Source organism: Syngnathoides biaculeatus, chromosome 17 (assembly GCF_019802595.1).
Source record: "Syngnathoides biaculeatus isolate LvHL_M chromosome 17, ASM1980259v1, whole genome shotgun sequence".
In the NCBI taxonomy this organism is placed as follows: domain Eukaryota; kingdom Metazoa; phylum Chordata; class Actinopteri; order Syngnathiformes; family Syngnathidae; genus Syngnathoides; species Syngnathoides biaculeatus.
The window spans coordinates 9,943,287-9,967,684 of NC_084656.1; the positions used below are offsets into that span (position 1 = coordinate 9,943,287).

Genomic DNA, 24,398 nt, shown 5'->3' on the forward strand with positions numbered 1-24,398 from the left:
GCCAAGTTTGTAAAACCACACAAGAAACTTTTCTTCGGCAGTCGGTGCTGCCCTGGTACGACATACAGAACAAGAACAATAAAGCAACAACAATAAATAATAGTAACAATTGTGCAAAGGGAGCAGTTTAAAGTGATGAATCGTGCAATAGTCTACAAAATATATTACTAGTACTAATATTGATTGGACCAGCAGGATGTGAGTGAGTACCCCAACAATTGTCATGTCTCTGGCTGGGCATGGCCAGCTGATTGGAGGCGCACACTTGCGCCTCATACGGTCTGATTAACTCAGCTATATATAGGACCCAGGGGACGACTGGTCTTGGCCAGATCGTCGCAACTCATGCCCCGTTCCTGCACTCCCGTATCTCTGATCGTAAACCCTTGCGTACTAACCTCCGCCTGTTCTCCGACCGACCCCGTAAGCCTGCCGCCTTTGACACTCCAGCTATCTCTCGTTCTGCGATCTCCCGTGTACCGACCCCTGGCTGGCCACGGACCTGCTCTCTACACCCGACATCCTGACGACCGCTGCTGCACTTTACTGTCTGCCTGATCCCCACCTTGGAACGAATAAACACTTTTCCCAAAATGCCTCTGCGTCTACGGAGTCCTGCATTTGGGTCCTCTTCCATCTCGATGGGTCGTGACAACAATAACACAAGGCAGAAAATGGTAAATTTGCTGATCAAGAATTTCATGACTTAATTGCCAGAGGGGAAAAAATATTCGAGTGCCTGCTAGTTTTGACTTGCATTGATCTGTAGCGCTTCCCGACGGAAGGAGCTGGAAGAGCTGGTAGCCAGGATAACGAGGATCCAAAAGGGTCCTTCTTGCTTTGGACCTAGTTCACATTGCATGTAAGCCCTCAACGTAGAGTCGTGCTGATAATCCGTTCAGCTGTTTTGATTGCATGTTGCGGTCGGAATTCGTCTTTTTTTATGGCGGCCTCAAACCAGAAGCCGGAAGAAGAAAATTCTTTGCTGCGCTTTTTCGAGGATGGAGATGATGTTAGTCTCCCACTTCACGTCCTCTAAGACTCTAATTCCCAAGAACTTAAAGGTCTTGACAGTTGACACAAAGGAGTTAGACAGCGTCAGGGGCGCCTGTAGGGAAGGATACCTGCTGAAGTCCACAATTGTCTCGACAGTCTTGAGAGTGTTCAACTCGAGAATGTGTTGACCACACCAAAGCTCCAGTCCCGCCACTTCCTGTCGATATGCAGACTCGTCGCTGGCTTGTCGTTTGTTATGGTACATAATAATATAATGTTGAAAAGGTTAGAAACTTAGGTATGACTCAACGAAACATTCTTTGAATAGTTCAGGTGTTTACATGTACATGAGAAAAAAATCAAATAAATGCACATTTGATGTTTTATTATGACTTCCAAAAGACTTTGCAAGGGCCAGCCAGAACCTGTTGACAGCATGCTTCTTCACCTATCCTTGCATTGTCCTTGCATCACAGGGTGTAGTACTAGTACCCCATACAACACTCATATCTAATGTTTCTTTGGTCTAGATTTGTAATGATTTACTTATGTCATCTTGTTTTCAATTAATGCTTTGTCTTTTGTCTGCTTTTCTCACGCCCCTCTAGAAACTGTGTTCTGTTTGACTGATCGATTCTGATTCTCGATGAATATCCATTATACTTGTACAGTAAAACTGTCCCAGCATAAAAGGGATACAGATCCTCGATGCTGCGTGACAGCCGAACAAAAAAAAAAAAAAAAAAGAAAGCGGGAGAGGGAAAGACTGTGGACAGGCCAGATGTGGCCAACAGCAACGGGCAGTAATTTGGTCAGGTCTGATTTGGTCATCAGTTAACCTGACATGCACATTGTCAGAGAAAAAAAAAAGTAAAAGAAAAAAATGTCATAACTGGTTAGCATTCTAGCCAATTGTACAACTGTGGTTATAAGCCACCAAGCACTGCAGTTCAATATGGTTTGCTACAGTACTTTGTGGAACAGGAAATTCTGATCAGTCTATTAGTGCAACTAATACTCTAACTAAAGAGTGCCATAGTGGGACAGAACAAATCAATTATTTTTGGGCCCCTTGCAATAGAGACACCTGAACTGTGAACCTCTCTAAATTGAAGCCAACTGCACACCACTTGATTTAAACCAAACATCAATACTTTTTCATTCCATTTGCCACTGTACTGTTGCAGTAATACAGAACAGTTTGGTTCTTTTGGTACTGTTCGCAATAGAAAGTCTCATATTAATAAAATTTGGGCCATTCTAAATTAAAATCTATTGCACTACCATGGTTTCAAGCAATCAAACGATCCACTTCAGCTTGGTACCCAATGGTACAGTTTGAAATGGTAAATCCTACTCAGGCTATGGATCAAATACCCCAACAAAAGTGGTCAGAAAACTGTGGGAAGATACTCATTGGATATTTTGGCACCCTTTATAAGAGAAAGGCCATCCATTCGTCTTCTTCTGCTTCTACCAGCTACTTCATCCAGCTCTTCCGGAGGGATCCCGAGGCGTTCCCAAACCAGCCGAGAGACATTGTCTCTCCAGCATGTCCTGGATTGTCCCCGAGGTCTCTTTCCGGTGGGACATGCTCGGAGCACCTCACCAGGGAGACGTTCGGGAAGATTCCGGCTCAGATGCCCCACCCACCTCATTTGGCTCCTCTCAATGTGGAGGAGCAGCAGTTTGACACTGAGCCCCTCCCAGATGATTGAGCTTCTCACCTTATCTCTCAGGGAGAGCCTGGACACCCTGCTGAGGAAACTCATTTTGGCCGCTTGTATCCGGGATCTTGTTCTTTTGGTCACGACCCGCAGATCGTGACAACAGGTGAGGGTAGGAACATAGATCGATTGGTAAATTAAGAGCTTTGTCTTTTGACTTAGCTCCCTCCCAATACAAAGTCCGCATCACTGCAGACCCTGCCCCAATCCACCTGAAAGTGGAAACTGGTGCAGCTCAGCTGAATGTGGGCGGGCAAATTGCAGGGCACATTTTAAACAAACAGCCATTCACACTCACATTCACAACTACAAACAATTCTTCAATTAACCTACCGTGAATGTTTTTGGAATGTGGCAGGAAACCGGAGTTGCCCGACAGGCAAGGCTGACAAATCACTGGACATCAGCATTTCTAGTTTTTACGCAAGCAAACCACACCATTCCATTTCATTTTTGGGGTTGACTGTGCTAATAGAAGCAATAACACATAAACTGATATTAAAGAGTATATATTGAACATTGCATAGTATACCATATCAAATTTAACCGTACCGTACTGGCTGTTGGAAACAAGTTTTTCAGACTCTCCATTTGATATGTTCTTAAAAAGTATGAAGCTGTTGGGGATTAGTGTGTTTAATGTTAGACTCATTCCCAGTAGGTTGACAACAGAGGAATGCTTGTGCAGAATGTGTTAAAAAAAAAAAAATCAAGAGATGGTTTTGCTGTTGTTTTGACAGAGTCCCACATGATAACCTGTCACACACATCCTGTCCGCCATCCGCCGTTATCTTTGCCTCGGTCTGTATGATGAATATGTCCCGGCCCCATACTGAGGGCCCGGGCTTTACTTTAATGGGCCCTTTCAGCTGCAACATGCTCAGCGCAAACCTCTCGCAAAGCCATTTGAAGATGAGTCTATGGATTTCAAGCTTCCCCCCCACCTCTCTCTTCCTCTCTCTCTCTCTCTCTCTCTCTCTCTCTCTCTCTCTCTCCCTCTCTCACCATCTATCTCTCTGGAAGATGCCGTCCAAGGCTTTATCCATCTGTCAAAGGGTGCTGGGAAGCGTGGATGCAGCAGTTTTTAATCCCAGGCACTGCCCAGTGTTTGGTCGTTCCCTCTCACCTGGGGGACATTTCAGTTCAGATAGCAGATTTATTGTAGATGATGGTAGGGGACAAAGACGAGGCACCTTAGACTGCAAATGTCTCATTGCCATAGCAACTGTAAATAAGAATCTTAAAGGAAGATTAAAAGTGCCTGCAAGTGAAGGGTCTTTGCCTGAAGTGTGTTATTTGTCATCTCTTGACGTACTTTGCGCATCTGGTTCTTTGGAGGTTAGTCATCCTTTGCTCACAGGGAAGTCAGTGTATCTTCTTCTTCTTTTTACCAATGCAATTGTTATTAAGAGGTTCAATGACAGCTTTTCCTGTTGGCTTCCACTGGGAGTCAAGGCAAGTTTGACCACAGAGATAAACATGATAGGATATTCTCAGTGGATACATTTAAAAGGTAACCGGATGATGGATTTTATGCCTTTTATTCCCCAAAGTTTAATTCATAATCCACAATTCTTAATAAAATGTTGCATGTTTTCATCAAAATTCCCCAAAGATACATAATATATATTCTATACGTGAAATTCGTTTCAAATTTACAAGTTCTCTCATGGTCTATGTTTTGCTTAGGTTGGCTTTGTTTCATGTTGTCCTGTGTTCCATGTTTTCCATGTCTCCGGTGCTCAATTTGTTAGCTGTGTCCACCTATTCTCGTTAACCTCCTCCCTTGTGTTGACCAATCAGCTCCATCCAGCGATTTGTGTCTTGTCGGTCCATTGGTTGTTGATGTCATGTTTGTCCATGGAATTCTCTCTCTGTACACCTTTTGTTGTTTCCAGTTTAAGTGAATTTAGGGTTTTCTTTGTTACTTTGGTGATTAATTGTTCATTTGCATTATTTGAATTAAATATCTCTCTTTTTTCAGATTCCTGGACTCGTGCCTTGCATCTCTGCTTCACTGTACTTGGATTCTCTATGTTTTTGTCTTGCCTTCCTCGTCTTCACGAGCCCCAACCGTGACAAGTTCAAGGCAAAGAAATGCAGATTGCAGTGAACTAAAACTGCTTTCAAATGCAATTGTATAGCTTCATCCTAAATAGTATATTCATATATTCAAGGCATGAGATGATATATTTTGCAACGTGAATGTCTACCTCTACAAGCATGTGCAGGTTATGACTATGATAATGAGAAATGACGTATGATAAACTATCCATTAGGCCAATACCCTATTTCTTTTTGTACATGTAAGACATCCCTCAGCCCACCTCACATACTGTGGGGCTGTGGGAGGTTTGCAGGTTGTCTGTCGTCATCACTTCTACAAGTGTATGCACCACAGCGAGTTTGATGGACCTTGGCAGCAGGTTTGCACATTCTGACAAACATTTGCCCGTCTCCTCTTCCGCATCATTAGGGAGCCTGGATCTTTTCATCTTGCCGGTGAGTGTATATGAGAGAATGCTGGATCTCGCCTACGAGTGTGTGCATCCTGAACAAACGTTCAGTCTCCTCTACAGGAAGTAAAATGCATGCTCTATTTGGATAAGATCCAGTCACTGATTCGGGCAGTCTGATCTTCTACTTTTTCCCTTCCTTTGTTGTGTTGGCAGTGTGTCTTTGGTCATTTTCTTGTGGCACGATGAAGCTTCTCTCGATCAGTTTAGATGCATTTTTCTTTAACTTTCCAGACAAAATGGCTTTCTAGACTACAACATTAATTCTGCTGCTACAGTATTATCATGAATTACATCATCAATAAAGATGAGTGAACCCGTTCCTGAATCAGCCATGCAAGCCCAAGACTTGACATTACCTCCACCATGCTTACCAGATGTGCTTGTGTGTTTTGGATCACAACCAGTTCATTTCTTTTATCATGCCTTACCTTTTCATCATTGTGGTAAAGGTTATTCTTGGTCTCTTCAGTCCATAAAAATTTCTTCTGAAACTTTTTTCGTCTCATCTCTGTACTTCTTTACAAAATCTAATCTGGCGTTACAATTTCTTTTGGTGGTAAGTGGTGTGTCCTGTGTATTTCTTATCTCAAAATCTTCCAACAGGGGATTGTGGTACCTTCACCCCTGTCCTTTATGTTTCTGTCATAAAGTCCTGTTAATGCTCTTGGCTAGAGCTCTTCGATTTCGGTTGTTCAGTACACCGGTGTTTATTCTTTCCAGGGGATTCAAAAGGCTATGGCCAGTGTTTTTCAATAGTGCTGATCAATTCTCCCTCTTTTCTCAGCTTCAAAATGGTTTGTTTTTCTCCTATAGACAGCTCTCTGGTGTTCTTGTTTGCTTTACAGCAAATGCAGTTTTCACAGCTGAGCTCAAAAGCAAAAAACGAGCACTATCAAATATTTAAGATATTAATCTAAGAGGCAACACCTAAGAAAGCATAAACACTAATTACTTAGTGTCCAGTAGTTTTGCTCACTCAAAAAGTGGATGGGCTCAAAAAAAAGAGGCTCTGTCCTCAGTTGTTCAACATATGTAGATATAAATAGCACAAAATGAAAGCTGAAATTTTGAACTTTTGTCTCATGCTCATCTTTTGATCTGAAACCCAAATGTCTTGAGTATACCACGAAAACAAAGGAATTGACCGTCCAGTTCCAATAATTTTGGAAGGGACTGTATGTACTCATATGTAGCCTAAATATGCATTAAAATGTGCATTGACATGTACATGAGTCAAGTCAAGATGTGTTGTTTCAATTATATTTTGTTGAAATAATTACTACTTTCCTATAAGTGTGACTTCAAGGAAAGTACCAATTTCCTGTAAGTGTGACTCATAGGAAAGTAGTAATTTGGTGCCATCCTGTGCCATCTTTACATAAAGAGAAGAAAATTGATCAGAAAACATTAACTAGCCATGTCCCTTCCCTGCTGGGTTGCAATCAACACAACTAATTTTGTGGGTTGCAGCTTACCGAAAGGTGAATTGGTTGCTTGATTCTTTCATGGGTGTATCTTGACTCTTGCGTGGTGTCAGCTGGGATCTTCCATCATTTGGAGCTGTAACCATTGACAAGAATCTTATCAGAGAATCTTGACTTTAGAATAACTCAAGTAAATGAAGCATGGTAGGTGTGTTCAAATGACTAAAGGGACTCACGCTGGCCTTTTCATGGTTGGATCATTACACTCATGAATGTCTCTGCGAGATATTACCAGCCTTTATCATAAACATTTTCAATTGCAAACAGATGTGTGGCATTTTTTTTTTTTAACAGGTTGGGAAAATACTGGAACAACTGAGACACCATTGCTTTGTTTTTTTTTAAAATCTCATCAGGATGTTTGTAGGCTACAGGCAAGTACCAGTATTTGGGCTCTTCTCAACCAAGGAGGCTTGTTAGGTAACCTAAATGCATCACTGCGAGGTGGTAGATTTTCATCACTTCCCACTGTTGATCAGCAATGAATTTTTTTTAGAATAATAACATTATAAAAAAATACAAACAAAAAGTAAAAAAATGGAAAATATAAATCTGAATAACAAATAAGATTATTAATAAAATAAAAAGTCCAATCAGCAAGGAAAAATGTAAAGGCAAAATATAATAATGAAATGGATGATGGCAAAGCATGTTTTTAAAATGAACAAAAAAAAACTGGCAGCACGGTGGAGCAGCTGGAAAGCATTGGCTTCACAGTTCTGAGGTCCGAGGTTTGATCCCGGCCCTCCTTGTGTGCATGAACTTTGCATGTTCTCCCCGGGCCTGCGTGAGTTTTCACCGGGCACTCCGGTTTCCTCCCACTTCCCCAAAACATTCAACATTAACTGGACACTCTAAATTGCCCCTCAGTGTGATTGTGAGTGTGACTGTTGTCTATCTCGATGTGCCCTGTGATTGGCTGGCAACCAGTTCAAGGTGTACGCTGACTCCTGCCGGTTGACACCTGTGATAGGCTCCACCACTCCCCGCGACCCTTGTGAGGATAAGCGGCTAAGAAGATGGATGGATGGATGGATGGATGGAAAATGAACTAGCCCAATGAATGGCTGACCAATCCAGATTGTACCCGGCCTCGTGCCCAGAGTCAGTTGGGAAAGGGTCCGGCAGGTCCATGACCCAAGTCAGGATAATTGGTTTGGAAAGAGGTTTGATGGAAAATTAACTACAATTGAAATACAAAAATTGTAACAAGTCAACACTGAAGGTGTAGTGGTACACATGCCTGATTTTGGTGTGGGCAGTGTGGGAGCTGTCACGCCCCATCGGAACGGGAGTAGGACCCAAATGCAGGACTCGGACGATGCAAGGTAGTTCGGGGAGAAACGTTTATTATTTCGTGGTCGGGGATCGGGCAGGCAGTCAGGTGCAGCAGCGGTAGTTGGGACGTCGGGCGAAGAGAGCAGGTGAGCGGGCAGGCAGGAGTCGGTACACCGGAGAATGATTAAAGCAGGCAGAAGTATCAAAGGAGTCAGGCTTACGGGGTTGGTCGGAGAACAGGCGAAGGTCGGTACACACGGGTTGTCGATCAGGGATACGGGAGTAATCGAACGGGACATGAAGCTCAACGAACTGGCGCGGACCAGTCGTCATCGGGGTCATATAAATACGCCGGATAAATCAGCCCGCATGAGGCGCAGGTGTGCGCCTCCCAATAAGTGCAACCGCGCGGGCACCCGCACAGCCCGGGCTGGAGCGGCAGGATCATGACAGGAGCAACTCCAGCTCAGTGATGGTGTCGATATGTAGCCTGCGACTGATTGGCAACCAGTTCAGGGTTTAGTCCGCCTATCGCGTGAAGTCAGCTGGAATAGGCTCCAACATGACCCTTGTGCAAATAAGTGGCTTAGAAAATGAAAAAAAAAAAAGAAAATTGTAATAAACACAAATAATAAAAATTAAGAAAAATAGAAAAAGGATCCAATGAGGAGCTAGCAGTAATTTAATTACAAAATTAATAATTGCTTAACTAAAAAATACAAATAAAATATTAAAATGAAATGTGTAAAACAAAATATGTCATTTTATAATAACACAATTGTTAAAAGCAAAAATGAAATACATGTAATTAAAACATGTAATAAAACTATTTTAAAAGAATATCAGAAAACAGACAAATTACAATAAATACAATTGCAAATGCAATGCAATTATTTTTTCAAAATTATTTTTGTGAAAGAAAATTTCAAACAGAAAAGCAATAAATTGCACATACTGTACAGTACTACTGTGCATTAGAGTATGTTTAAGAGTTGAAAAGTTGTTTAAGAGTATAGAAATGTTTCCAAGACTCTGGGAGGGTTTAATAGGAGTGTTAGGAAGATGAATTAGTCTGGGGCTTTAAAATATGGGGTTACTAATCGTTTAATTTAGTGGTATACGTAATAAGATAAAACGATACTTATATAAGAGTGATCCATCCATTTGCAATAGCATTTAATCTTACAAGGGTTGCAGGTGAGCTGCAGCCTATCTTTGCTGGCTTTGGGTGAGAGGCTGTGTACACCCTAGACTGCTTGCCAGGCCATTGTAGGGTAAATATAAATTGAAAAAAATATATTTAAACTAGACACTGTTATGCACTATGTGACTTCCTGTTGATCAGTCTGTTTTTCGCCACACTTGGCAATGCATGCAGGTTTGGTGTTGCATGGGGTGGGGGGTGATTTACCCCGGATGCTCTGGTACAGTGGCCCTGCCTGCTAGCCGAGTGTCCATCCCATATTAATCAGATTTGCTGCAGCAGCCATATGTCCAAGCAGTGTGATAAACCCCCTGCTGCTACCTGGCACCCACAGGGCACTCTGTCAACAATAATGTGTGCTGGTGGAGTGGTTTGGGGAAATACATGGGGTTCCTGCATCGCTAACACACAACATATGAAGGTATTCCATCTGTTGTTTCAACAGCAGATCAAATGTTTCACACTGCTCCGAGGTGTCACATTATATCATGTATTTACCTCCCACTTGCATAATGTCATTTTTTCTATTTTGCCCATAGAAAATAATGTAGTTTATCAACCATCAATCCATCAACCCATCCACTATTATCTGAGCCACTCATCCTCACAAGGGTTGTTGGTGTGCTGGGACCTATTCCGATTATCTTTGGGCGTGAGCCTGGGTACACCCTGGATGGGTTACCACCCAATCACAGGGCACATAGAGACAAACAACAATTGTACTCACATTCACACTGACAGGCAATTTAGAGTGTCCAATTAATGCATGTTTTTGGGATGGTGGGAGAAAACCGGAGTGCCCGGAGAAAACCTACGCAGGCAAGGGGAGAACATGCAAACTCCACAAGGGGATGGGGGTGTGGGGGAGGTGGGGGGGGGGTGTTTGACCCCGGTTCTCAAAGCTGTGAAGCCAACGTTCTAACCAGTTCCACCATTGTGCCACCCAATATAAACATGGAAACATATATTTTTTGTGTTAGATTAGCTAATCAGACCTTGTGTCTATTTGGACTTGCTGAAAATCAATACACCTTCTATGACCCATTTAGCCAGAAACCCAGGTACTGTAATTCCAAAGACTTCATACATTTTCTTAATGTGTTAACATTTGCTTATTATGATGAATAGAATTGATTCATTGTATTGATTATAATGGTTAGGCAACTTTGTATCCTGAGATACATTTGCTTTTCTGTTCTCTGAATCATTATTACACAAAATAAGTTAACTACTGTGTAATTAAGACAGATGAATGTTGCGAGTCTGACATATTAACCATGATCATATAATCCAAGCATCTTCTCAAAATGCTGCATTTCCTTCACGACTGCTGTCACATGACCAGGAGACTGAAAATCTTCAAGAAGGAGCTGCATCAACATTTCTTCCTTGCCACTCTCACTGCAACACTGTTCTTATTACTGGCCACATTAAATTGGCTTGGCTCTCCAGCCAGTATAGTAAATGATCAGCTTTAGCCACAACTTCTTGTTTTAAAGTGAACATTATGAAAAAAAAAGAAAAATATGATCTGACTGAGCATTTAACGGGTTATAGCGCTCGGTAATGCAGTGAAGAAAACAAGTATGTGAACACCCTTCTATATTGCAAGTTCTCCCACTTGGAAATCATGGAGGGGTCTGATGTCTTTATGCAGCTAACGACTTTACAGAGGTGCATCTAATTAAGGACAATACATGGAGTGGAGGTGGACTTTTAAAGGCGGCTTAACAGGTCTTTGAGGGTCAGAATTCTATCTGATAGACAGGTTTTCAAATACTTATTTGCAGCTGTATCACACAAATAAATCGTTAAAAAATCAGACATTGTGATTTCTGGATTTTTCTTTTTAGATTATCTCTCTCACAGTGGACATGCACCTACGATGAAAATTTCAGACCCCTCCATGATTTCTAAGTGGGAGAACTTGCAATATAGCAGGGCGTTCAAATCCTTTTTTCTTCACTGTACGCCACAACGTAGTATGGCAACGTCCAGGTGGCATCAAAATATGCGCCCCAGTGGTGTAAGCATTACTAGTGTGACATCACTGGTTTCCCATTGGACACCAAATTGAATGTGTGGATTACTGCCCATGCTTGAGTCACACAATTAACTCTCCCCCTCCTTGAATGAATTATTTAATTAAACAGTAGATTAAGTCCTTGACTAGAAATCCTAATTGAGTCATTGATTATCTTTGCAAGATGATAACTCATTAGGAAATCATCGTTGATTAAATAAAAAACATTTAACCACAGCGTTGTGTGTGTGGATATATATATATGTATATATATAGCCAATCGCAGGGCACATAGAGACAAACAGACGCTCTCACAATCACACCAAGGGGCAATTTAGAGTGTCCAATTAATGTTGCATGTTTTCGGGATGCGGGAGGAGACTGGAGTACCCGGATGATAACCCACGCAAGCACGGGGAGAATATCAAACTCCACACAGGCGGGTCCGAGATTGAACCCAGGACTTCAGAACTGTGAAAAATATTAGAAATCAGCCAGGAAATCAGAGAAAGAATGGTAGACCTCCACAAGTCTGGCTCATCCTTGGGTGCAATTTCCAGATGCTTGAAGGTGTCGTACTCATCTGTTCAAATAACTATAATGAAGTATAAACATCATGGGAAAGGAGATGGGCTCTGTGTCGCAGAGATGACCGTGTTTTGATCCGAAATGTGTGAATCAACCCCAGAACAAAAGCTAAAGACCTTATGGAGAGGCTAGATCAGACATGTCCAAAGTCTGGCCCCCGGGCCAATTGCGGCCCGTGGACAAATTTTTACCGGCCCGCGGCCTCTATCATGAAATCAATAATATGCGGCCCGCCAGCACTGTTGACCACAGTATAAAATACATGAGTACGAAAAGCTATTTTTCATATTTTTCATTTCACCAGAAGATGGCAGTAGCCCTGTGGCCCCACTCTGGCCGCCGTGACCCTTGACCTTGCATGATCGTTTCAGCCCAGCCCATTTCTAACATGGCGTCTGTAAACAAAAAAAGGAAAGTTGACCGCGAGGGCCGCCGCTCCCAGGACAAGTGGAAATTTGAGTATTTTTTCACTGAAATACGAAACAACTGTGTCTGCCTAATTTGCCAAGAGACTGTGGCTGTTTTCAAGGAATTCAACATCAAGAGGCACTACCAGACGAAACATGCTAGCTACGACAAGCTAACTGGGAACAAACGCGGTGAAAAAGTGAAGCAACTGGAAGCTGTTTTAACGGCACAGCAAAGCGTCCGTGAGTCAAATGAAAATGCCACAAAGGCAAGCTACGAAGTGGCAACGCTGATTGCAAAGCACTGCAAACCTTTCACTGAGGGTGAATTTATTAAAGACTGTGTAATGGAAATGGTTGAGAAAATTTGTCCCGCGAAGAAGCAAGAGTTTGCCAATATTTGCCTGGCTCGTAATACTGTGGTACGGAGAATTGAAGACGTTTCATTAGATATTAAGAGACAGTTAGAGGCAAAAGGAACTGAGTTTGACTTTTTCTCGTTAGCGTGCGATGAAAGCACGGATGCGTCCGACACCGCTCAGTTACTGATCTTTTTAAGAGGAGTGGACAATGACATGAACGTGAGTGAAGAGCTTCTGGACCTCCAGAGTCTGAAGGGCCAAACAAGAGGAACGGATTTATTTGTTTCTGTTTGTTCCACCGTAGATGACATGAAACTACAGTGGAATAAAGTCACCGGGATTATTACGGACGGCGCACCTGCCATGGCTGGCGAACGGAGTGGATTATCAAGCCTTGTCTGTAACAAAGTCAGCGAAGAAGGAGGCAGCGCTATTAAACTCCACTGTATTATTCATCAAGAAGTTCTCTGTGCCAAATATATGAAATATGATAATGTTATGAAACCGGTGATAAAGACTATTAATTATATTCGCTCCAAAGCGCTGTGCCACCGCCAGTTTCAACAGTTTCTTCTCGACATCCAGGCTGAATACGGAGATGTTTTGTATCACACCGACGTAAGGTGGCTCAGTCGGGGGTCTGCGCTGCAGCGCTTCTTCTCTCTCAGGGAGGAAATTGGACAATTCTTGACTAAAAAGGGACAACCCATGCCACAATTAAATGATCCTGTTTGGCTGGCTGATTTGGGATTTTTAGTTGACATAACGCGACATCTGAATGCGCTGAACACAAGCCTTCAAGGGCAAAATGCAGTGGTAAGCCAACTGTATTCACACATCAAAGCCTTTCGGACCAAGCTGCTACTTTTCCAAAGACACCTGTCACAGGCGCAGCCCAATACCGCACATTTCCCGTCGCTGCAGGAAATTGTGACCAGTTTCCCACAGATCAATATCAGTGCGCAAATGACAAAGTATGCAGCAGACATCTCATCTCTGGTTGAGGAGTTTCAGCAGCGCTTTCGGGACTTTGCAGCTATTGAAAAGGAGATCACGCTTTTTTCCTCTCCTTTCTCCGTGGACCCTGATGACGCTCCAGACCACCTGCAACTGGAGCTCATTGAGCTGCAGTGTGACGCCGAGCATCGCAGTCGGCACCAACAGCTCCCTCTTGTCAACTTCTACCGCCAGCTGGATGAAGGCAGGTTCCAAGCAATTCGGACATTTGCTAAGAAAATGCTGAGCTTGTTTGGCTCCACATACATGTGCGAGAAGACATTCTCCGTTATGAACATTAACAAGAGCCGCATGAGGACGAGACTGAGTGACTCTCACCTGCGTGACGTCTTGCGCATCAAAACCACTGCTCTTGAGCCAGACATGGACTACATTACATACTGCAGTCAAGATCCCAGTATCACCCTTCACATTAGTGCAGGCAAGACCTTTGTTAAGTCCTCTGAGTTGAATAAATTCTTAAATCTCAGTTAATTAATTTTTTTGTGATGGTCAAAATCACAGTTTGAATATGCAGTGATCATTGTTTTGTTTTCAGCACTTTTCCTACAGTGAGAATATAATAGTGAATAATATGTAATGTTTCACATGAACTGAGATATCCTTTATAGTTTTCTTAATTTTTTGTGGTTTGTGATTTCGGTAAAAACCTAAATGCAAAAAAAAAATGTAAAAGTAAAAGTATGCCATTTGTAATTAAATAAAAAAAAATCCCAAAAAGTTAATTTGTATTTAATGTTAATGGTTCAAAGAATGTCAGGCTAAATAGTCGGCCCCCACACATTTTCACCTTACCAAATCTGGCCTTCTTTGCAAAAAGTTTGGACACCCCTGGGCTAGATGAAGCTGGTAAGAAAGTGTCATTATCCATAGTGAAATGAGTCCTGGACCGACATGGGCTTAAAGTCCATTCACGGAGAATAGAGCCATTACGCCTAAAGAAAAAAAGCTGGGGTACAGTTTGCAAAAAGACACCAAGACAAAGATCTTAACTTCTGGAGACATGTCCTGTGGTCTGATGAAACGAAAGTGGAGCTGTTTTGGCCATAGTGACCAATGCTACATCTGGAGGAAAAAGGGGGAAGCTTGTAGAACTGAGAATATCAAACCAACTGTGAAGCATGGAGGTGGCAGCATGATGTCATGTGGCTGTCTTGCTCCAGCAGGAACTGCAGCGCTTCATAAAGAAGACCGCATCATGAAGAAAGAACATTACATGGAGATATTAAGGCAACATCTCAATACTTCAGAAAGGAAGCTAAAACATGGGCACAAATGGGTCTTCCAAATAGACAAGGACCCTAGGCATACTTCCAAAATCGTTAAAAAATGCCTTGAGGATAATAATCTCGGAGTAGCCACCACAAAGGCCGGATTTGAATCCCATTAAACATTTATGGGCAGATCAGAAAATGTGTGTGCGAGCAAGGCAACTGATGAACCTTACACCAGTTCTGTCAGGAGAAATGGTCCAGGATTCCAGCGTAGTCCTGTCAGAAGCTTGTGGAAAGTTATCCAAAATGTTTGCACCATGCCATGCAGTTCAAAGGAAATCCTACTCGATACTAAAGAAATGGATTCAAACCTTAGACCTCGATGAAAATATAAAATTACCTAGGAAATTCTGTCATTATTGTGGCATTCAACAAAATACTTTTGGTGCTCCAGAATGACATGAAACAGGAGAAGTTTTGTCTGAGTCTTTTGAGTTCAGACAGTCAGACAAAAAATTGACAAATCTGTTTTTTAACCGTGTATGTATGCTTCAACCATCCATTTTCTTAGCCGTTTATCCTCATGAGAGTCTCGGGAGTGCTGGAGCTAATCCCAGCTGTTGTCGAAGAAGAGCCAGAATATGCCCTGAACTGGTTGCCAGCCAATTGCAGTGCGCACGTAGACAGACAACAATTGCACACAGAATCACACCTTGGAACAATTCAGAGTCTCCTATTAATGCATGTTTTGGGATGTGGGAAGAAACTGAATTACCTGGAGAAAATCTACAGAGGCATGGGGAGAACATGCAAACTCCACACAGGCGATCCGGGATTTGAATCCGCTAACGCTGTAACCAGTTGCACCACCTGAAATAATAATATTAGTTGAACTTATTCATACCGTGACCCTTGTGAGGATAAGCAGCTCAGATAATTGATGGGTGGGTACTCTTTTTCAAATACTGATACATTTTATGATGTATACCTGTAGATTGTTTCAAATTCAATTTTAAGGTATTTTAAAACCATTTCTTATTAAAATAAAGAAATCAAAATAAACAACAGCTCATATACAAACCCGATTATTTGTGTATGACTGATTATTTATACAAATCTACAAAATTAACCAAACATATTTATCATTCTGTATGTCAATAGTACTGTGTGACAAAAGGCTTATTAGCGTGCAAGTAGTGGTACTGGATGTCATATGGAGGAGCATCATCATCATCATCATCATCATCAGCTATCAACGTGAACTGCAGATAACCCCACGACGTGCACGCGCACGGACCCACAGTACCGTCAACCTATACAGTACAGTACACTGTACAAAAATGTCGCCGGGGCTGGGTGCGCGCGCACGCGTGTGTATACGTGCGTGCGCGCACTCGGGAGCGCGCCGGGTAAGGGGGCTCCGGGGTTAGCGTCTCGGTGTTGGCGTTGAGTGCCGATGAAGGATGAGCTTCTCGAGCGTCCATCCCGCCGATGCTCGCTCGTCTCGTGGCCAACTCTCGCGCACCCTCTGGTGCTCGCTCGCCGCCTGCCGAACTTCTCCTTCTCCTCCTTTGTGTGGCCCGCTCGTCACATTCTCATTGTTGTTGTGGAGGTGGTGCTGGTGGTGGTGGTGGTGCTCGTCTTCCTGCTCTTCCTTCCTCCTCCCCGCGTGTGATAGCGAGCCGCTCGGCGGAGGAGCTCAGGTCATCTGCAGCTGCGGCGGCGGCGAAGAAGAAGAAGAAGAAGAAGAAGGAGAAGAAGAAGAAGGAGAAGCAGGAGGAAAGATGGCGATCACACACTAACCGGAGCGGGCGCACGCATGAGACCAACAACTTTGGAGGAGAAGGAGAAGATTGTAGTGGTGAGTTTTGACCCTTTATTCGCCGTATTTTGTCGCGCTTTATCAATGGCGACGCGATTCCACTTTCATGGAGGGGGCGCTTTCGTTGGGGCTTTCAAGGTCTTGCGAGAACGTCGCCATTGGTGGATCATGGGATAGCTTTTTGCCTCATGCGTGACCTGGAAAGAGCTTGACCCCCTTCCCTCCTCTTCCTTCTCTTCCACGGGAAGGCTTTTTTCGTCTTCGGTTTTTAAATGACCACCATGTAATCCCAAAGTCAAGTGTCTTCTCCTCACTCCCCGCTTCGTTCTTGCTTTGATCCGTCAGTTCATGCAAGGAAATGGAGGTTGAGGCTTATTTTATCACTCGTCCTCCCAAAAAAAAAAAAAAAAACGCCAGAGGGATTAGTGAGAAAGTCGAGAGGAGAAGCCAAAGCGCGGATGGTTGTCCTCTCTTGTGTCCTCCATTAGTAGTTGCCATGCAAGTGTCCAAGCATGAGCAGGATATATCCCCCCCCTCCCTCTTCCCTAAATCTGGTGGCCATTTTACCCCCCCCCTCAACTGGATGATGGTGATGCAAATGTGCTGTCATTGTGTTTTTGTGGCTCCTGTCTGCTAGTCACTGGTCTTGGGTCAGGTGCTTGCATTTTTTTTTTCACAACGAGGAGCTCCAATCATAAAATGGAGGCAGGCAGATGAGTCTTCCGGGGGAGTGGAGTATAGTGTAGAGGGGGGGTGGCAGAACAAAGGTGGTGTTTGACATGGAGCTGCAGGGCCAGACAGATGGACACGAAAGTAGTGGAAGACCCAGCAAGCAACAGAGGAAATCAGGCTGCCATCTTCAGTTGGCTCAGGAAACATCTCACTATATATATATATATATATATATATATATATAATTTAATCATTATTAGTGACACCAAGGAAGTTTACTTTTATGCAAAAACTACTTGATAGACTTCCATCAAACCTGAAATTTCTTTCATTATAGTTTGGCTCAGTGCATAATAATCAGTAATTGATCATCGGCAGTAGCATTTCTCCTTGATTAATCATGTCTAGAAGCAGTTGAAGACGCACTTAAATCCTGTGCACTAAACAACAGTGGCCATCGGAGGCACTGTTGTTCTTGTTTGATGTCAATGAAATAGTGACATGAAGAACAACAGCAACATGACCTTAACTGTAGGACATTGTATCTTACTGCTACACTTCAGTTTCCTTCATTACCACAAGTGGTAACGGAATGGACATTCATACATGAGGTACTGTCAGATAAAACTCCCCAGTCACCCCACTAGCAGACTTTCTGACTTGAGCCACAGCAACACGGTGACAATTCCTCTGGTCACTACTCACATCACAACATCAGTTCAGAATATTTAAAGATTATACCTTCTAGTTAAAAAGATAAAACGTTTATAACACATGATGGATTCATTTATTATATTTCGACATGATTGATCAAGGTGATGGCGTTAAATACCTAATCCTCAGAACCAAAATATTTGTATTCAGCACTGAAGTTACTCGTTCAACAGTTAGCATCCACGTTGTTATGGCAGTTACTGCCACCTGTAGGACTAGATGAGAACATCATTGACTAGGTTTTTTCCTCAATACATTATAATGACATTTTTGTTAATTATATTTTATTATCCATAATTTTAGACTAAGAAAGGGTCCCAATTTCCTGCTAGGACTTGAAACGAAATATAGGTTCCCACTTCAAATCCTTGATATTGGCTTGAAGTTCTTTAAAGTGCTCATTGTTGGGCCTATACTGGGATCTGCACTTTTCTGTGTTGCCATAATATTAGCAATTCCATTTATAGTAGCATTACAATGTTATATCATGTCATTGTAAACTATGACAGGGTTCTCACAAGGGCTTGGAATGCTTGGATTTTCTTAACACCTTTTTAACTGTCAGAAGCAGGCAAACACTCCGCATAATTGTACATATTTCATATTCTAAGCCATTTACCAAAGGTGTACAGTACTGGAGAAGCTTGGAAATACACCTTGAAAGTAACTGAATGAAAATGGCAGATGAACAAAGCAAGTTTGAAACTATTACCACTGTTTGTATTGTTCTATCATTCAGCCACCAACCTCGGCTATCTCTTTCAACTCAAGTGGTTGATGCAGAAGGACGCTCACATTGAGTCGTGTTTTTTCCAAAGTGGTCATTTCCTGTTCGGAAATTTTTCATGAGTTCGTAGTTCGTAGTGCTTGGTCATGTAAGGACTTTTCGGTTCTCTTGACCCAACCTCTCAGTGACTTCAAAGAGAAAAATGTTAGTATAGAACTGGAAGTTAACATCTTGCTTGCTCACTAATATAGTTTGGCAATAAATATTGAAAAACACAATGTTATCTACCAGTGTGTTATGCTATTATTAGCAGTGGTTTGTTTCTTTCTACATTTGTATGCTGTTAAAGTATGTTAAAAGGGTCAACCTTGGAGGTCTTTGTGATTAAGGAATGTGCTGATAAACCTTCTCCATATCAAAAGCCCTCCACATTGAATAGTTATGATTTTGCAGTACTTAAATGAGGAATTGAATGCACACTTTTGCAGGAGCATTTGATTGCAACGGTCATTACTGATGGACGCTTGATGACTGCTGCTTACATATGCTGATTGTTGCAGTGTTACTTTTGACTGTGTCCGTGTGGTTAATGTTCAACTAAGTGTGAAGTAATGCCACACAGTCCAAGTAAGAAAGTTCTCAAGATGTGCCTGATGTTGGACCATGTTGACTTAAATTACTTTCTTGAAAAAAATACCCTGAAGGTGTTCAGACTGTCAGGAGTGTCTGTTGGTGTTCTGCAGTGGTGACGGTTGTGTGCAGTGTTGCTGACAAGCAGGGTGTGTGTGTGTGTGTGTGTGTGTGTGTGTGTGTGTGTGTGTGTGAAAGCTTGACATGCGGTGTGCTGCGACAGCACCCAGACTGAGTAGAGCCATCCAAATCAAAATGGTGGCGATGCTCCTTCGCTCTCCCTAGCGTGGCAGGTTCCTCGAGGAGGAGCCAGGCAGGAATCTGCTGCGCTCGACACATTTCTCTGGGAGGCTGCTGCGGTGTTGGTGGACGAGCCGTGATCTCCCAATTCTGGGGTGGTGTGATGGCCTCACTAGAAGCGGCTGTTGTTAACTTTCAACAATTAGCCGTGGCGTGTACTCTCGTGACCATAACTGGCATTTCTAGAATACTATGTTTTTTTTTTCAGGACTCAAGCTTAAGTCTGTGACTGGTAACCAAGTAATTCAAACCAATTTAAAACAAAAATCAGTTGAAGGGCCAAAAGCTACGGTCACATTAACTGTACGGACAAAGTTTTGAGTAAATAAAGATTTGGAGTTTGCATGTTCTTCCCGGGCCTGCGTTGAGTTTTCTCTGGGCACTCCAGTTTCCTCCCAAATCCCCAAAACAAGCATTAATTGGAAACGATAAATTGCCCCTAAGTGGGATTGTGAGAGCGCCTGTTGTCCGTCTCCATATGACCTGCGATTGGCTGGCAACCAGTTAAGGGTGTACACCGCCTCCTGCCTCATGACAGTTGGGATTGACTGCTGCACTTCCACGAACCACATGAGGATAAGCAGTTCAGAAAATGAATGGATGGATAAATAATGGTCATACAATTGTAAATAAATAAATAAATGATCATGATGATAATTGCAATCAGTCTTACATGATGAACAAGATAATGCAGAGTCCTGTTGCAGATGTCGCTTACATCTCACTTTTTAACATTCTTATAATTCTAAAAGTGTACAAATAACTGCTGTTAATGAATATATTAAAACAATGTCTTTATTAGTGGTGTAATAAAGGTCAAAATATGTCACTTCAAATATATTTGTCTCTAAGGCTGAACAATTAATTGAATAACTTGATTTAGAAAAAAAAAGTTGAAACAAATTATCTGACTTGAAAATATGCAGGGATGATTTCTCTACAACGATAAATGTTACTGTGGTCGTACACACCACTCTGACTCGAAATAAATGTGTGTGATGGCAGTGAACTAGCACGGAAGAGTCAGTAAAACACAAAGAACATCCAAAGTTTGGGATCATTTCACACTTAAAAAAAGAAGATAAAGTGCAGTCTCTCTGCTGTAAATGAGAATTTACCACAACAACACATCTATGATTGCCAACTCAAGGTAACTTTTATTTTAATATACCCTACCACCGTTAGTTACAATGTATTTTAATGCCCTTGCAAGCAGTTAAGAATGGACGTAGTCATCGTTGTCCTTTCAATGGCTTTATTGAACAAACTAACAAAAGAGAGAATGAAAAAATACATTCACAGACTAGCTGCTGTATCTCATTCAAGTCCGCTGTTGCTGCGTACCTTCCCAATGTACTGTATTCTCTTTTGTATTTTTATTTTTTTATCGTGTTAAAAAACCCAAAAGATCACAATATGCAGGCAGTGGTAATTCTTTAATGCTTAGGATGCTGAGGACTTGCGACATTAAAAACAAAAATTTTATTTGGTATCGTGGGCAAAGGTCGTTTGAACACTGGTGTTTTGGTCGACTTAAGAGGCATATTTAGTAAATTTTTAATTTTAAAGCACTCACTTGAAATAACAACACCATTTAGACTGAACATGATGTATTGATAAGCATTCATCCGGTTGTAAAAAATCTTCATTAATCCATTTTCCGTACCGCTTATCCTTAGTAGTGTCGCTGTCCTGCTGGAGCCTTTCCCAGCTGTCTTCAGGCAAAATGGGAGGGTACACCCCGACTGCTCACCAGCCAATCTCAAGGCACATATAAACAACCAGTCGCATTCATATTCACACTAATGGGCAATTTAGAGTATTCAGTTAACCTACCATGGTTGTTATTGGGATGTGGGAGGAAAGCGAAGTAGCTGGAGAAAACCTAAGCAAGCATGGGGAGAGGCACTCCACACAGGTGAGGCTGGATTTGAACCTGGCTCCTCAGAACAGTGAGATGAATTTGCAGACCAGTCGTGCACTGTGATGCCGCAAATGTTCACAACAGTGTTATTTAATTTAGAATATAAGGGTATGCAATGTGTTATTGCCTTGGGATGTTGACTTTAATCATTCACATTTGAGTAACCTTTTTTTTTTTCCCCTCTCTCTGTGATGTCAGTTATCTTGTTTAATGGCTTCAAGGGCCTTGGGATTGGGATCGTTACGGTGGTGCGATATCGCGATGAACCCGCTGATTTATATATTTGTGGCAAGCAATGACAGACCACCCATGCCAAAAAATGGGATTTAAGAGTATGCAAGTGAAATTTTCTTTTGTGGTAAAAATGAATTGCTATTCCCTGTTGAATATTGGAAGCAACTGGCATAATACGAACAAACCAAATGTTATCGAGCAACCACAACATCATGTGCTTGTTTTTATCTTTTGATGTGATTAAAGCAAAGACTGAATAAACCTTAGATTGTTGTTAGTTTCAACAAGCCAAGGCCATTCACACATTTTTGGCTTTGTTCTTTTGAGATCATTATTTATTTATCAAGTTTCTGCGTTGTCAGCTGATTAACTTCTCCAAACATGCTTGTTCATCTGGCTTTTCTCTTTGTATCTGTAAAAGTATGTAAATTACGTACCATCTTAAAGATGAAATGGGGTTGGATAGAACTGGATTTTTAGCATAGAACATTGAAACTGAAGTAGAAGACATATTTTTCTAAAGTGACATAAAATCGCTCTGGTTGATAAGCCACCATGCATGGAAATGGATTGAAACCATTAAAACCAAGAAATGGAAATTGAACATGTTATCTTAATTCAGAATTTAGAAAGCATGATTGGTGCTTGATACAGTGTTGCCAAATTCACTGATAGTCTAAAAAACAATTATCAAAGGTTATTATTTTTGCCTTTTTAACAAGAACACTTGTTAACTTCTTTTTCACTGTTACGACTGTGAAAATTGTACAATTGGGTGCCACCAAAATGGATCAACTTGCAAATGTAAACAAAAAAAGGACCTCGCAGTACTAGTTGTTCAGCAATTTATGGCGAGCTCAACAACAATAAGGGGAAAAAAAACATTAAATTCAAAGGTGATTTGATTCTTTTTCATGAATGGATACATCCAATATCCAGTGGTTAGCTTCTTTTTACTGTACATATGTATGACAGTTAAGTATCAAAACCTGCAATGGATTCAACAAGTATTTCTCTGAGGTGACTTGTACACCAATGAGTGTTATTAATCTTGATCATCCTTTTCCCTTCTTAAATCCCCATCACTCAATGTGCACTTTAAAAAAATGCTTTGCATGGCAGTTAAGAATGTTAAATAAAAATGTGTAAATTGACTTGTCATCCAAGTGCAGTTTTTTTTTAATCCTGGTAATCGAATTCTCTATTGGAATCCTTTGTCTTCGGGTTAACCTTTTATGGCATCGGGTTTATGAGGAACATGATATTATTAATTATTTTATGTATGTGTAATATTTTTCCATTATTTCTCAAGGGAAACACTTATCCAAAACTGCAACAAATTGTTGGTTAACTTCAGTTGATCCATTATATTTCAGTATTATAAAAAATCAAATAATTGCTTGGATGGAGGAAGGACTTGTGTGCATTTGTATGAAGCCCATCACTTTCTCTCTCTCTCTCTCTCTGCTGGGCTTTCATTGCACTCGTCCATTCTTCTCCACCTGGGGCAGCTAAGGGAGTCTCAGACAAAGCGCAAATTGAAATGCTCTAGTGAGTGCTTTCTTGACATGATGCACAGCTTATGAGATGCAGGCCGGCCCTTCTGCTGCTGCTATTACTGCTCTCGTTACGCCACTTGCTTCCTTCTCCTTGTATGTTTGCTCAAGAAAACCTAATAGCTGTGTAGCAAAATGTCACTAAAAGTCGGTAACTTACCGCTCCACAAATCTATACAGTGCAGATGTCTTCTTGGTTCTTCATCATTAGTTTCTGTTGTGTACTGTTTGTCAGTGTTATGGCAATATGTGATGTATTTCAGTATGATTAGGTTCAAATTTCAGTCCCTGGTTTAACCTACGGTACTGGAGCTTCATGTCAGGGTTAAACTTCAACAAGGAAGTAGTGTGTGTGTGTCTGTGTGTGTGCGCGAGTGCGTGTCCGCTAGAGAGAGAGAGAGAGAGAGAGAGGGGTGTCTTTCCAGTTTCTGTCAGTTGCCATGTTACACCACTGCCAAACTGGTTCCTCTTCTCTGCTTTCTATCAGAATATCAACAGTCCCAACATTGCGTTCTTTCTTGTGTGGAGTGAGGGGTGGGGGTAGCTCAATGTCTTTATCAGTCTACTTATCAACACCCTGAGCATCCTGGATCTGGTTTGGCTGCAGAATGAGTGTTGTTACTGATAAAAGCCCACCAGTACGCTCAGGTTTCCTGCCCTAATTTCAGGATTTATGGTCCTCCTTCTAGTAAGACACAGTGAACCCAAGCTCTGTCAGCCCAAAGCTGCCTGTGGTGGGGAGGGCAATAGAAAAAAACAACCCGCTGAATTCTTTGGAGACGCCCGTTCCTTGGGCAGTGTGGTGCCATGGGACAAGGCCTTCATTGAGCTGGAACAGGAGCGGTCTTGTAGAAAGGATTCACTGGCTGGAAGCAACAGAGCTGTCCAAGGATGATTAAATATTTAAGAGTTTGGAAAGGAGGTCTCGGTGGTAAGTTAATATTGATGGCTCTCTCTCATCTTTCCCACCCCGGTCTCAACTTGTTAAGTTAACTTAAGA

General features: G+C 41.9%; 1 protein-coding gene across 3 annotated transcripts in view; it reads left to right on the plus strand.

The window, feature by feature from the left end:
* The first annotated feature begins 15,968 nt into the window (after positions 1 to 15,968).
* Positions 15,969 to 24,398, plus strand: part of znf462 (zinc finger protein 462) — a 68,552-nt gene continuing 60,122 nt past the window's right edge. For 2 of the 3 annotated variants that reach the window (XM_061800519.1, XM_061800524.1), the window contains exon 1: positions 15,970 to 16,680. The gene's annotated coding sequence lies outside the window, so the exon portion shown is untranslated. Of the gene's footprint in view, positions 16,681 to 24,398 lie in introns of all 3 variants that reach the window. The other variant, XM_061800523.1, reaches the window with a different exon arrangement.